General features: G+C 36.6%; 2 non-coding genes across 2 annotated transcripts; both read right to left on the reverse strand.

Annotated features, from left to right (window-relative positions):
- Nucleotides 1-479: 479 nt before the first annotated feature.
- TRNAF-GAA (transfer RNA phenylalanine (anticodon GAA)) lies at nt 480-552 on the reverse strand. Its single transcript has one exon. It is a non-coding gene; the product is annotated as a tRNA-Phe (tRNA).
- Nucleotides 553-5,726: 5,174 nt separating this feature from the next.
- On the reverse strand, nt 5,727-5,799 carry TRNAF-GAA (transfer RNA phenylalanine (anticodon GAA)). The gene has a single exon. It is a non-coding gene; the product is annotated as a tRNA-Phe (tRNA).
- Nucleotides 5,800-13,298: the final 7,499 nt, after the last annotated feature.

Genomic DNA, 13,298 nt, shown 5'->3' on the forward strand with positions numbered 1-13,298 from the left:
CCATTTGAATATGTACCTCTTGAAGAAAAATGGAATAAATATGAAGTACGCTTAAAGCGAACGCACTTCATATGATTTTTATCAAAATCTCTCTAGGTATCTTAATTAAGTAATTAAATAAAACTAAGGCTTATAATTTAACTAATTCCTTTTTCAACTGATTTAAGTGAGCCAAGTGTATACGGAAGTGTACTAACCTTACAATCTTTTGATTTTTCATGATTACAAAGATATATATAGAAACCGAATCATGTGCTTATTTACTATGAAAAGCTTTATAATTGGTTTAAATTTTTTTAGTGAACTTTAATTAATATTTTTAAAAACCAATAATTTTCTTGTTCCTAATAATATTCATTTCAATTATCAAAAACTTTACAGTAATATTTACTGACCAGAGCGCGATGGAAAGAGAAATGTCCCAAAAGTCTATGGGAAAGTCTAAAATAATTTAAAATGGCCAAAACCATAAAATGAATTGCGGTGAACGTGGATCGAACACGTGACCTTCAGATCTTCAGTCTGACGCTCTCCCAACTGAGCTATCCCCGCTTGCTGTCTATCTAAAAAATATGTATTTTATATACGATACGGTTGTCTAACAAATCCATATTTTTGCTGAAAAATTTACTAAGGGATTGTTTGGTTCAAAACCAGGAGTGCCTGGGATTATAACCATGATTATCTGCCCGGCCTTTTATATGGGATAGATAATTCCATAATTCTAATATAAAAGTTATCTTAGTTTTAATTAATACTCTCAACCAAACATAAGATAGTTTTAATCGCAAGTTGCATACCGGGATAACCGTCTTAATTCTGGTTGGTAAGCCCGTTTGGATGAGTTTATTTTAAGTGACTTTTAAGTCAAAATAGCTTTTAAGTCATAAGTTAGGAATTCTAACTTTTGGCTTTTTTTTGTCGTTTTAGCTTAAAAACAAGTGTTTAAAGCATTTTTTACTTTATCCAAACATTACAAAATGACTTAAAAGTTAATTTGGCTTAAAAGCACTTAAAAAAAGTCAATCCAAACGGACTCGTATAGTAGTGGATATCGATTATTGTTGAAAAACTAATTCAAAGTTGTAGTAGGAAACCTTAGTTATTTAGGATTTGGTTTATTTAATTCATGTCTAAATAGGATTTGCAATTAGAATAAATATAGTAATAGGCTTTCTTGTTTCTAGTTGAAATAGGTTTCATACTATTATAAATAGGAGTATTGATAGCTTATTTATGTGTGGAGGAAATAATGAATTGTAGAGATCAATCAGAAATTTATAATAATATATTTTTCTTCATATTTGTATAAGAGCTTCTAATATTTAGAAGAGAATCAAGTAGCTTCCGCTGCCGGCGGGCGGCGCTAGCCAATGAGTGCCGCCCGTCTGGCCAAAAAAATATGTTGGAAAAATCATAGATAGTTGTCGACAAAATCATGTTATTCGATGAAAAGTTTCATGACAAATTCAAGAAGAAAAAAACAAGTTTAAAGAGGTGCAATAAATATTGCACAAGATGAAGAAACTCTTCTCTAAAAATTAAAGAGGCTTAAAAAAAATTGAAAGTTAATTATGTGTTTCAACAAAATTGAATGTCGGTAACAAAGTGCATCAACGGGTGTTGAAGACACGTGCATCAACGGTTGGTGACAAAGTGCATCAACGTGAGTTGGAGACATGTGCTTTAACAAAATTGGGTGTTGGTGACAAAGTGCATCAACGGTTAGTGACAAAGTGCATCAACGTGTGTTGGAGACATGAGCTTCAACAAAATTGGGTGTTGGTGACAAAGTGCAGCAACGGTTGGTGACAAAGTGCATTAACGTGAGTTGGATACAGGAGCTTCAACAAAATCTGGTGTTGGTGATAAAGTGCATCAACGGTTGGTGACAAAGTGCATCAACGTGAGTTGGAGACAGGTGCTTCAACAAAATTGGGTGTTGGTGACAAAGTGCATCAACGGTTGATGACAAAGTGCATCAATGTGAGTTGGAGACAAGAGCTTCAAAAAAATTGGGTGTTGGTGACAAAGTGCATCAACGTGAGTTGAAGACAGGTGTTTCAATAAAAATTGAGTGTTTGTGACAAAGTGCATCAATATGAGTTGGAGAGAGGTATTTCAACAAGTTGAGGGATGAAGACATGTGCTTCATCAAAAGTGAAAGTTGGAGAGAAGTGCTCCTACGTAACTGCACAACGAACAAGTCAGACTATACAACTTTGAATTACGGGAGAATGTTGGAAAACTAATTAAAAGTTGTAGTAGAAAATCTTAGTTATTTAGGATTTGGTTTATTTAATTCATGTCTAAATAGGATTTGCAGTTAGAATAAATATAGGAATAGACTTTCCTGTTTCTAGTTGAATTATGATTCATACCATTATAAATAGAAATATTGATAGCTTATTTTATGTACGGAGGAAAGAAGAAATTGTAGAGATCAATCTGAAACTTATAATAATATATTTTCCTTCAATTATGTACTAAATAGGTAAAGAATAGAAAATTGGAGCGATATCACTTTCATCTACTTGAAATATCTTGCCTCTTCTCTTTGGATCCCTTAAGGCTAACAATAACTCTTTCCATTTGTAGATGACAAAGTACGATTGGAATTTTAAGCGCTCTAAATTCTCCAAATTGCATGTCATGCTAGATTTTCTCTAAATGCTTTAGTGGGTGGTGGTTCGATCTAAGCATCAGATACCTGCAATCATCTATAAAATTGGAGTAGTAATTTTGTACATTGCTACTCAGACTTGGCAATTGGCAAGAACGTGTTGAAAGCCTACTTCAATTTTTAAAGTAGTCTTCCTTTTTGCCCTAGAAAGGTAAAGCAATGTTATGATTGGAAAATTCTTCCTATTACACCCCTTTTATCTACTTCGCTATATCTTTCACCTTCTCTTTGGACACCTCAAGGCTTAAACTAATTCTTACTACTTGTAAAAGACCGTTTGAAATTTATAGGTTCTATAATGATATTAAGTTAATGCAGTATAAATTGTATACGAGTAAAACCGAAGTTAAGGGACACTTCGATTTCCCGGTGGGACAAACGAAGCTAGGAGGTAACTACAAGGAATAGAAATCGAAGGTGGGAGCCTCTCGTATCAAGGCCCGAACAAAATACCCGCCCTCGGAGCCATCGAGATCACGGCCCCCTCGGATCCAGTCAGAGTTCCAAGACCTTGGAGAGCATTATTATTCAATCTGTATTACTGTAAAATCAATAAAATAATAAACTTTCTAGAAAACAAAAACAAAAACAGAAACAGAAAGTTAGTAGAACTAGAACGCCAAAATAAATTTTGAAAACAGTATAGAAATAAATCGAGCCAACTGAATACACAGTGTGTCGTTAAGGAAATTATTCTCTTCAAGTACCAGAGATTATGGAATATATCCTCCCAGGATAGAACGATTTAACTCACCAGCGTATTGGTACCAAAAACTCTGGTGATCGGATCATGGGTTATTCCGGATTGAATTTTCGTTAATTAATTAATTAAATATTTGAAAAGAAGTTTGTCCAAAATATTTAATCAATCAATCTTTGACCGAAGCCGAAGTCCAACCGAGGGAGCGACGACGACGACGGCGCGAGGCTTGCCTTCTTCTTAACTTTTTAAGAGCTAAAAGATGAGCGTCTCTATATATGCACAAAGATTTTCTTTCCTTCTACCGATGAGGGACAAAGTTTATTAGTAAAGTGAACTAATTCAAAATTTCACTTCCCTCTATTTCTTTTCCCACCATTTTCCATTCACACTTCTTTTGTTATTAATAACAAAATCCAACAAGCATTGCCAAACGCCCGCACACGTTTAGCAAAGACTGTGATATCCGTGCCCAACCGGATATCATGACATAGATCTCGGGCCGTATCGACAGCAGATTGGTGATTAGCGAAAAGGAGGATTTTTTTGTACTTAGTAAAACTTCCCTACTATATAAATGAGAAGTTTATTATTCAATAAACACTCTGTAACACGCATTTCAAGGCAATATACATATGTTTTCTCTGCTTCTAAAAGTTATTCAAACTTCTTAATTTTGCTCATAGTTCTTCATTACTGTTTAGCTCAGAACCGAAGACAGACTACTTGTTAAGCTTATAACCGAGTCCGGACTCAATTGGCTGTTTATTCTGTCTTTAATTTGCTTATCTAACATCATTAATCATTTGTATTGAATTAGTCCACATATCCTTAGAACCGCGTATAAATTCAATTGTTATCCATCTTTAAGGGTAAACAAAAATAATAACTAGATTCACAATCAAATATCTATAGATATTTAGTGAATTTCTTAATATAATTAAATACAAAATTCAGGCAGAACTTAATGGATTTACGTGCAATGGCAGATCTCTATTGTGAGCTTTTTGAGCCAAATACCAATACTTATATAGAAAAATTAGTAATTCATATAAATATATTAAGTGAATATTCAGTCGCAATAACAGTATCTCGATTAAAAATAGTTGAGCACCTATAATTAAAAAATTCTGAATTGCCACTGTTTACGTGAATTTGTAGGTTTAAGACTAGTTTCGTCTTTTGCTTGTAGAGGGTTTCTTTTCTTTCTTCCCGCATCTAATATTCTTAAGTTATCACTAATTAAACCGACTAGTTTAGATTTGGTAAATACAACAAGTAAAGCAAATTAACAAGTCTTCCAGGTTGCAACTTCACAAGGCAAATGTGTTGGTAAAAATACAATTAGAAAAATAAGATGAAGAAATAATTAAATATTCTTCAAGTTGAGGCGTGAATATCTTGTTTTCTTTAAAGAGATTCAAGTCTACTGCGTTAGCATCTTCACCAGTCTAGTAGTGGGCGTTTGGACATAAGAATTGTAAAATTTCAAAAAAATAATTTTTTTCAAGTGAAAATGGTATTTGAAAATTAGAGTTGTGTTTGGACATGAATATAATTTTGGGTTGTTTTTGAAGTTTTGCGAGTGATTTGAGTGAAAATTTTGAAAAATAACTTTTTGGAATTTTTTAAATTTTTGAAAAATTCCAAAATTCATCTTCAAGTAAAAATTAAAAATTTTATGGCCAAACACTGATTTCGAAAAAAAAATCGAAAAAAGTGAAAATAATCTTATGTCAAACGGGCTCTTAGATTTTCTCATCTTCTCAACTCTCTTTTTCACTACATCAACCATACTTTTTTCATGCACACTACAACACTTTTCTCATATACAACATAAGGAAGAAACACCACTATTTATAGCTGTAAAATTTCTTCAATAGAATAAATAACAAAGTAATGGAATAATAAAATTGTAAACATGGTTGGTGGTTACAAACTTTAATCTTTAGTGGGTAATTAGTAGTAGATCATGACATTAGTGATTTTGATGACTTACACCAAAAATAATGACCATTTTTTTTGCCAATTTATAGTCATTACCTCACAAGAAATAATGCACTTAAATATTATAATTTTAATATTAAAATGAACTAACATCAACAAAATGCACCTGTTTTAGTTCTTCTTCTTCTTCTTTTTTTACGGGACCTAAGTTTATACGGAAATGTTCTAATTTTACAATATTTGATTTCTCATATTAGATCAGTCTTCCTTTTTACGAAGATAAATAGTATAAAAGATGGAATATTTCCTTATCCAAAATACCCCAAGGAAGTGGGAAAGTCTAAATAAATTAGAACAAAGAAAAGCTAACAGCAGACCTAAAAAGCAAAAATAAAATGCGGTGAACGTGGATCGAACACGTGACCTTCAGATCTTCAGTCTGACGCTCTCCCAACTGAGCTATCCCCGCTTGTTGTTTTAGTGAAACACATATATTTTATAATACTTAAGCATCAACTAATCCATATTTGTGCTCAAAAAATTCACTAAGGGATTGTTTGGTTCAAAATTAGCAATCTTGGAATTATAACCAGGATTATTTACCCGGCCTTTTGTATGTGATAGATAATCTCATAATTCTAATATAAAAGTTATCTTAGTTTTAATTAATACTCTCAACCAAACATAAGATAGTTTTAATCGCAAGTTGCATACCGGGATAACCAACTTAATCCTGGTTGGTAAGTAGTGTAGTAATGGATATCGATTATGTAGTAAATAGGTAAAGAATAGAAAATTGCAAGAAATAAAATTGTGACGGCAACTTAAGCCCGATCTGATTCTTTTCGATTTAGTTCATGAAAATTACGCAATTAAAATAGCTGATGATGATAACCCTTTTATGGATGTAGTTTACATTTGTACTTGCCTATTAGCTAGAATACTAGCTAAGAATATTACACTTTCTACGATTTGTTTATATTCTATGAATTGTAACACAATATACTACTTAATATAAAAGAAAAATAGAATAAAAAAACTTGGAGAAAATTGGAGATTTCAAGTTGTTAAGAGTGTTTATGCAAATGGATGGTGGTCCACTTGTATCTAAAGTCTAAACCAAAAAGATTAAGCAATGGAATATTGAAAAGTTCGTTCTTATTCTACATCTCTCTCATCTACTTGGATTATCTTGTCTATTTTCTTTGGACCCCTCAAGGCTTACAATAACTTTTGCTACTTGTAATAGGTTTTTTTTTCTTCTATTTTTTTTTTTCAAGATTCGACATATTCTGAACTCACTTATTCGACTAGTTTATGCCGTAAAAAGAGAAAAAAGCTCGAGAAAGTGTCTTTGGAAGGGGAATATCTGATAAAGTGTTAGTGGGAAGCTTATTCCTCTCGTTTTTATAGAACACATAAGAGGAATATACGACAGACGGAAATCGGGGAAATATTCTTTTTCTGTCTTCTCTCTACGTGTAGAGGAAGGTCCACTTAAGAGGTTTTAGAACTCTCTGTAGAAGAGGAGCTCAACCCGAGACCTCTGTGTAAAAGAATTTAATCATTTTACTAAGGGTTCCTTTTCTCAAATAACAAGAAGGATAACATTACTAATTAAGGACGCGACATGTAAGAACAAAGCCAAACTATATTTCTTTAACATTTCTCTTCATTCATTTTCCTAACCTTTTCTGATATTGTTAGCTAAATTTTGTAAACTATAAAGACTACCTAAAAGCCCTTAATAACCAATTAATTCAAAAATAGATTGTTAGATTGAGATTTTCCAAATTTCAATCATGACATATGTTTATTCAAGTAATGTTAATTAGGTTTGCAGAAAAGTAGAACACACCACTTAGTGCTGGATTTTTTCACCTCTAATCATTATAAACATTGAGAAATCAAACAAAACAAATAGTTACAGAATAAAGAGGAAACAAATCCTCTTTTTCAAAACTCTTCCTTTTCACTCCCTACAAAAACTTTATCATTTGTATAATAACCTATTGACGATACGTATTAAACAATTTATTAAATATCTACAAATATTTAACTCTGAATTTATAGAAACTCTTAAACTTTGAATTTTGAATTCGTTTCTTCTCTCCGGTTGTTCGCAGAAGCGATCAATCGAGATATTTTCCAATCTTCATCTCTTCTTCACTCTTCCAAATTCCACAAATCTGAATTCTTTGACAAATTCTGGCCATTGAATTTCTTGAAATTCATTCATAATTTTATCTTTGATCTCTCCAAAGCCTTCACCAACTGAAACAAGTGGCAGCAACAACAAAACATATTTATAAGTGGGGTCCGGAAAGTATATGTGTACGGCTGTATACGGTGAGCTTGTTTCCAATAGACCTCGGCTCAGCTGAAACAAAGCTTTACCCATTTGAAAGGGACGAAAATACAACATCTCTGAAGTTTCTTTTTTCACAAATATTCACAAGAAATGATTGAATTATAGCGATCAATCAGCAACAGAATGACTTTGCCAACACAAAAGCATGATGATACAACGTTTAAGGATGTAGAACCTTGTTTTCTGCTGCTTTACCATAGTCAACGACCGCTGCCGGAAAGTAGATTTCCGGCAGGTTTTCCGACGAGACTCCGACGATGGAAAGAAGTATGAAAGGGTCATTGTGTTTGGCGGCTTTAGATGGAAGTTTGTATGAAGAAGGAAGAGTTTACAATTAATTTGGTAGTTATATAGGCTAAGATTTTAGCCACCTTGGACCTTGGTCCCATCTCAGAGTTCTTTTATTTTTATTTTATCGTTTTCCTTTTTCATGGTCCCACGAGAGAGTTTCTTCTTTTCATTTTCTTTTTAGTAATCAAAATTTTATATAGGAGTATTATATATAATACTCTCCTTTCATTCCATTTTGTGTGATCGTGTCTAATTGATTGGACATGAAAAAAAAGATAAAAAAATTGTGGTCTCAAATATATTATGATATTTGTATGGCTATAACATAATATCATAAAAAATACAATGAGAAGTTTGAAATTAAAAGTATGTTATTACTTGTGACTTAGGTCATAAGTTCAAGGCTTTCGCCATGTGAACTAAGTCTGATATTTCGTTAGAGAAAGATAAAAGCTTATTATCCTCGAGTTTCGAAGTTGTTTGCAATTGGTCATAAGTGGTATTCAACATGGCAAGAATGTCGGGAAAATGACACTGTATAGCCGCTGTAAAAATAATAGTCAAAAAATGTATAAAATTTGTATATTTTGTATATATATACACACATTCTGTATGTTATATACAAAAATTATACAACTTTTATACACTCTTTCGGCTACCAAATGTAGATACGCTAGGCATTGGGAGGCTTGCTAGGACGCTACGGGGCGCGCCCAAGGGGTCATGGGGCATGGCTGGAAAGCCGCCCATGACATTCTCCCCCATCTGAGTTGGTGACGTCCTCGGCGCCTTAATTGCAATATAATCTTCAATTAGGCTCTTGTAGGCTTTGAGGTTTGTTCCCCTCTCCCATGTATTCTCCTCTGCATCACAACCATGCCATTTCACCAAAAACTCTTGGTGATCTTTCCTTGAGGCATGAATCATTCTATCATCAAGGATAGCTTCAACACGCCTTTTCCCGGTTGAATTGGGACCTCGAATACTGGGTATTGTGAGCTGGCTCCGTGAAGGATCCTCCGTGTCTTCCCGAAAAGGTTTCAGGAGGCTGACATAGAAGACAAGATGAATTTTCCACCAAGCTAGGGTATCCATCCGATATGCAACTTTCCCAATGCGCCTTTCAAATGACAAGGGCCCAATGTATTTTTGTAATAAGCGAGGGTCATGGACCCCCGCAAATAAGTGCCGCTTTGGAATTTGACCATCACTTTTTCTCATACTTGGTATTCGACAAAGCGATGATTCTGATCAGCATGCCTCTTTATCCACTTTTGAGCCTTGACAAGATAGCTCCGCACTATCTCTAAATTTCGCTTATACTCTTTTGAGAAGCTAGAAGCTCGAGGAGATTTAGATATATTTGGTGCATTGACTGTGTGTGGGAGTAGCGGTTGTTGTCTGGTAACAATTTCAAAAGCGCTTTTATTTGTACTAGAGCTCTTTTGTAAATTGAAACACAGTTGAGCAACATCCAGAAGCTTCACCCAATTCTTCTGCGATCCGGTTACAAAGTGGCGGAGATATTCCTCCAACATAACATTGAACTGCTCTGTCTGGCCATCAGATTGCGGATGAAAACTTGAGTTGTGACTTAGCTTTGACTTAAGGAACTTAAAGAGTTGGGTCCAAAAGTTGTTAGTGAAGCGTGAGTCGCGATCACTAATAATGTCTTTGGGCAGACCTCAATATTAGACGACATGAGAGAAGAAGAATCGAGTTGTATCTTTTGCTGATATATATTGTGGGGCGGCAATAAAGGTAGCATACTTGGAAAACCGATCTACCATAACCAGGATAGTTGTGAGATCTCCGACCTTGGGCAATCCGGTGATGAAATCCAAGGAAACGCTTTCCCAAGGTCTCTTTGGGACAGCTAGTGGTTCCAAGAGTCCCGCTTGTGTCAAGCGGTCCGACTTGTCTTTCTGGCATACTAGACAAGTCTTCGCATACTGAGCGACATCATCGGCTATTTGAGGCCAATAATATGCACGGCGAAGTAACGCCATGGTGCGTTCCTCACCGGGATGGCCAGCCTACAGAGTATCATGACATTCCGCCAGAAGAGTCCTTCGCAGATCTCCTCCTTTAGGAACATAAAGTCGGTTCCATTTCACTTTCAGGAAACCATCTTCCATGTAGAACTGGCGAGTCTTGCCCTGTCCTATCAAATCAACCAAATACTGTGCAGCAGGATCCTTGATGAGTAGATCCTGTATCTAGTCCTTGATGGAGGTGGCTACTTCGCTCCCCCTTAGGGTGGCGAGTAGGCACACCGATGCTAGATCAACTCTCCGACTGAGTGCATCAACAACATGATTGGTCTTCCCACTTCGGTACTCCAGGTTGAAGTAGAATTCAGCTAGGAGTTCTTGCCACTTGGCCTGTCGACCATTCAACTTTGGCTGGGTCATGAAATGACTAACAGCTGTGTTGTCTGTCTTGACCATGAATGGGGTCCCCAGCAGATAGTGCCTCCAAAGGCGCAAGTAGTAGACGACAGCCAATAATTCTTTCTCATGGGTGGCACAGCGCCGCTCTGCATCCTTCAGCTTCCGACTCTCGTACGCTTCAAGATGCCCTTCTTGTAGCAAGACTCCGCCGAGGGCATAGTCAGATGCATCTGTTTGTACCTCGAATGGCTTGGCCAGATTAGGGAGGGCCAAGACGGGGCTGTTAGACATAGTCGCTTTTAATGCGTTGAAGGCATCCGCTCACCTGGGTCCCCAATCCCAAGGCGTGAACTTCTTGAGGAGTTCTGTCAATGGTACTGCAATGAGGGAGTAGTTTTTCACAAATCACCGATAGAAATTGCAAGGCCAAGGAACGCCCTCAAGGCGTGGATATCCTTAGGCAGCGGCCAATCTATGATTTCCTGAATCTTCTGTTGGTCCAGCTTGATTCGCCCTTCCTCGATGACATGCCCGAGGAAATCAATTTGCTTTTGAGCAAAGGAGAACTTAGATAGATTCGCATATAGTTCATGCTCCCGCAATCGAGCTAGGACCTTCCGCAAATGCATCAGGTGTTCCTCTAATGTTTGGCTATATACCACAATGTCATCCAAGTATACCACCATGAATTCGTCAATATGCTCTCGGAATACTTGGTTCATTAAGGTGCAAAACGTAGCTGGGGCGTTATTCAAGACGAACGGCATAACCAGGAAGTTGTACGAACCATATCTTGTCACACAGGTCGTCTTGTGTTCATCACCCTCTGCAATCTGAACTTGCCAATAACCTGTCTTCAGGTCCATCTTGGTGAACAATGTTGCACCACCTAGTCTATCGAACAGGTCTGCCATTAGCAGAATAGGGTACTTGTTCTTCACAGTGATTTTGTTTAGAGCTCGATAATCCACACAGAGTCGCAGGCTACCATCATGTTTCTTTTGGAATAGAACAGGGGACCTGTATGGGGACTTGGAGGGTACAATGATCCCTGTATCTAGCATTTCAGTTAATTGTCTCCAAAGCTCAGTGAGTTCGGGTTGTGACATTCTGTAACGCACCCGACCAGGTGGCTTCGCACCCGGCACCAACTCAATTTCATGGTCCACAATGTGCCTAGGAAGGAGCTGCTTTGACATGTCTTATGGCATGACATCTTCAAACTCCAATAGTAGATCCTTCACGGGTTCAAGAATGGGACCCAAGGAGCGTTCTATATCTTAAATGCAGAGGGTTGTCAGGAATGTAGGTTCATTCCTTTTGACCCATTTCTTCAACTACAAGGCCGAGATGTTCTCAACGGCCATCTTTATCGGCATACACGGGATAATGCAGGGCTTGGCCCTATTGGTTCCCATCATCAATAGCATGTCTGCAAATGGTACAGGCATGGTGTTGGTTTGCCTTAGGAATTCCAACCCAACTATCAACTCGAAGTCATCTATGATCACCACTCGCAGGTTGAATTTTCCTTCGTAAGGGCCAAGCTTCACCGGTACCTCTTTGGCTATTCCACCTTGCTAGAAACTATGCGTCCACCAGACTGTATAAAGAACCAGGTTCTCTATCTGTTTCCTCTAAAAATACTGATGAACCAAAATGTATAGCGATCCGGTCCTATATCAGTTTGGTACAGTGCTAAATTTGTGTGAGTCCACCAAATAGTAGATTACCTGGTCTTTTATCGGGTTCTATTGTGAATGCTTGTAAAGCTGAATGTAAATAAGGTAGAGAATTTTTATGTGGAAAAATCCCACACAAGGGGATCAAAAAACCATGACCTACACCTGTAGGCTTTTAACTTCACTAATTTGCAATCTCCCTATTACAAGTCACTTTATAATAACCCTATTGCAAAGACTTCAACTAACTTGTGATGCTCTCATCACAAGCCACTCTATAACTATCCTAGTTACCAAGTATTTGACTAACTTGTGGTATTTCCACCACAAGCCACTTTGTCACACTACAGTTACAAAGGCTTTGACTAACTTGTGATGTTTCCACCACAAGCAACTTTGTCACACTACGGTTACAAAGGCTTTTGCTTATGACTCAACCTAATCAATGCTTCTAAGAAAGCCGGATAGGAGTTACAATGAAGAACACATAACAAAGACTCAAAAACCTTAAGGACAATAACCCTATTACAAAGACTTCAACTAACTTGTGATGCTTTTATCACAAGCCACTCCATAACTATCCTAGTTACAAAGAATTTGACTAACTTGTGGTATTTCCACCACAAGCCACTTTGTCACACTACGGTTACAAAAGCTTTGACTAACTTGTGATGTTTCCACCACAAGCCACTTTGTCACACTATGGTTACAAAGTCTTTAACTAACTTGTGATGTTTCCACCACAAGCCACTTTGTCATACTACGGTTACAAAGGCTTTTGCTTATGACTGAACCTAATCAACGCTTTTAAGAAAGCCGGATAGGAGTTACAATGAAGAACACATAACAAAGACTCAACAACCTTAAGGACTTAAGATATCATCAATCTCGGATCATGTCCTTGAGGTTGCAACAGCTTTGTTCTTAAGAGAGGTTCTTGAGCACTTGAGAGAATTTTCGTTTTCTGTATTTGCAAGTGTTGAACCTGAATATTATGCCTTGCATAAGGTTTATAATACACAAGACATCATTAGTGATGTCTAATCTTAATGGGAAGTGACTGCTGCACTGTCTGTTGCACTATTGCAGGCAGTCACTTTCTGCAATTGCTTTCCAACTGTAGTTGACTTGTACTTCTGTCAAAGAACCCTAAGGGACCAGGTCCCTGTTATGTTCCTCTTTGTACAGTTGTGGACAATCACTTTCTGCAGTTGTGTTCCAGCTGTATAGT

This window comes from Nicotiana tabacum, chromosome 8 (genome assembly GCF_000715075.1).
Source record: "Nicotiana tabacum cultivar K326 chromosome 8, ASM71507v2, whole genome shotgun sequence".
Lineage (NCBI taxonomy): Eukaryota > Viridiplantae > Streptophyta > Magnoliopsida > Solanales > Solanaceae > Nicotiana > Nicotiana tabacum.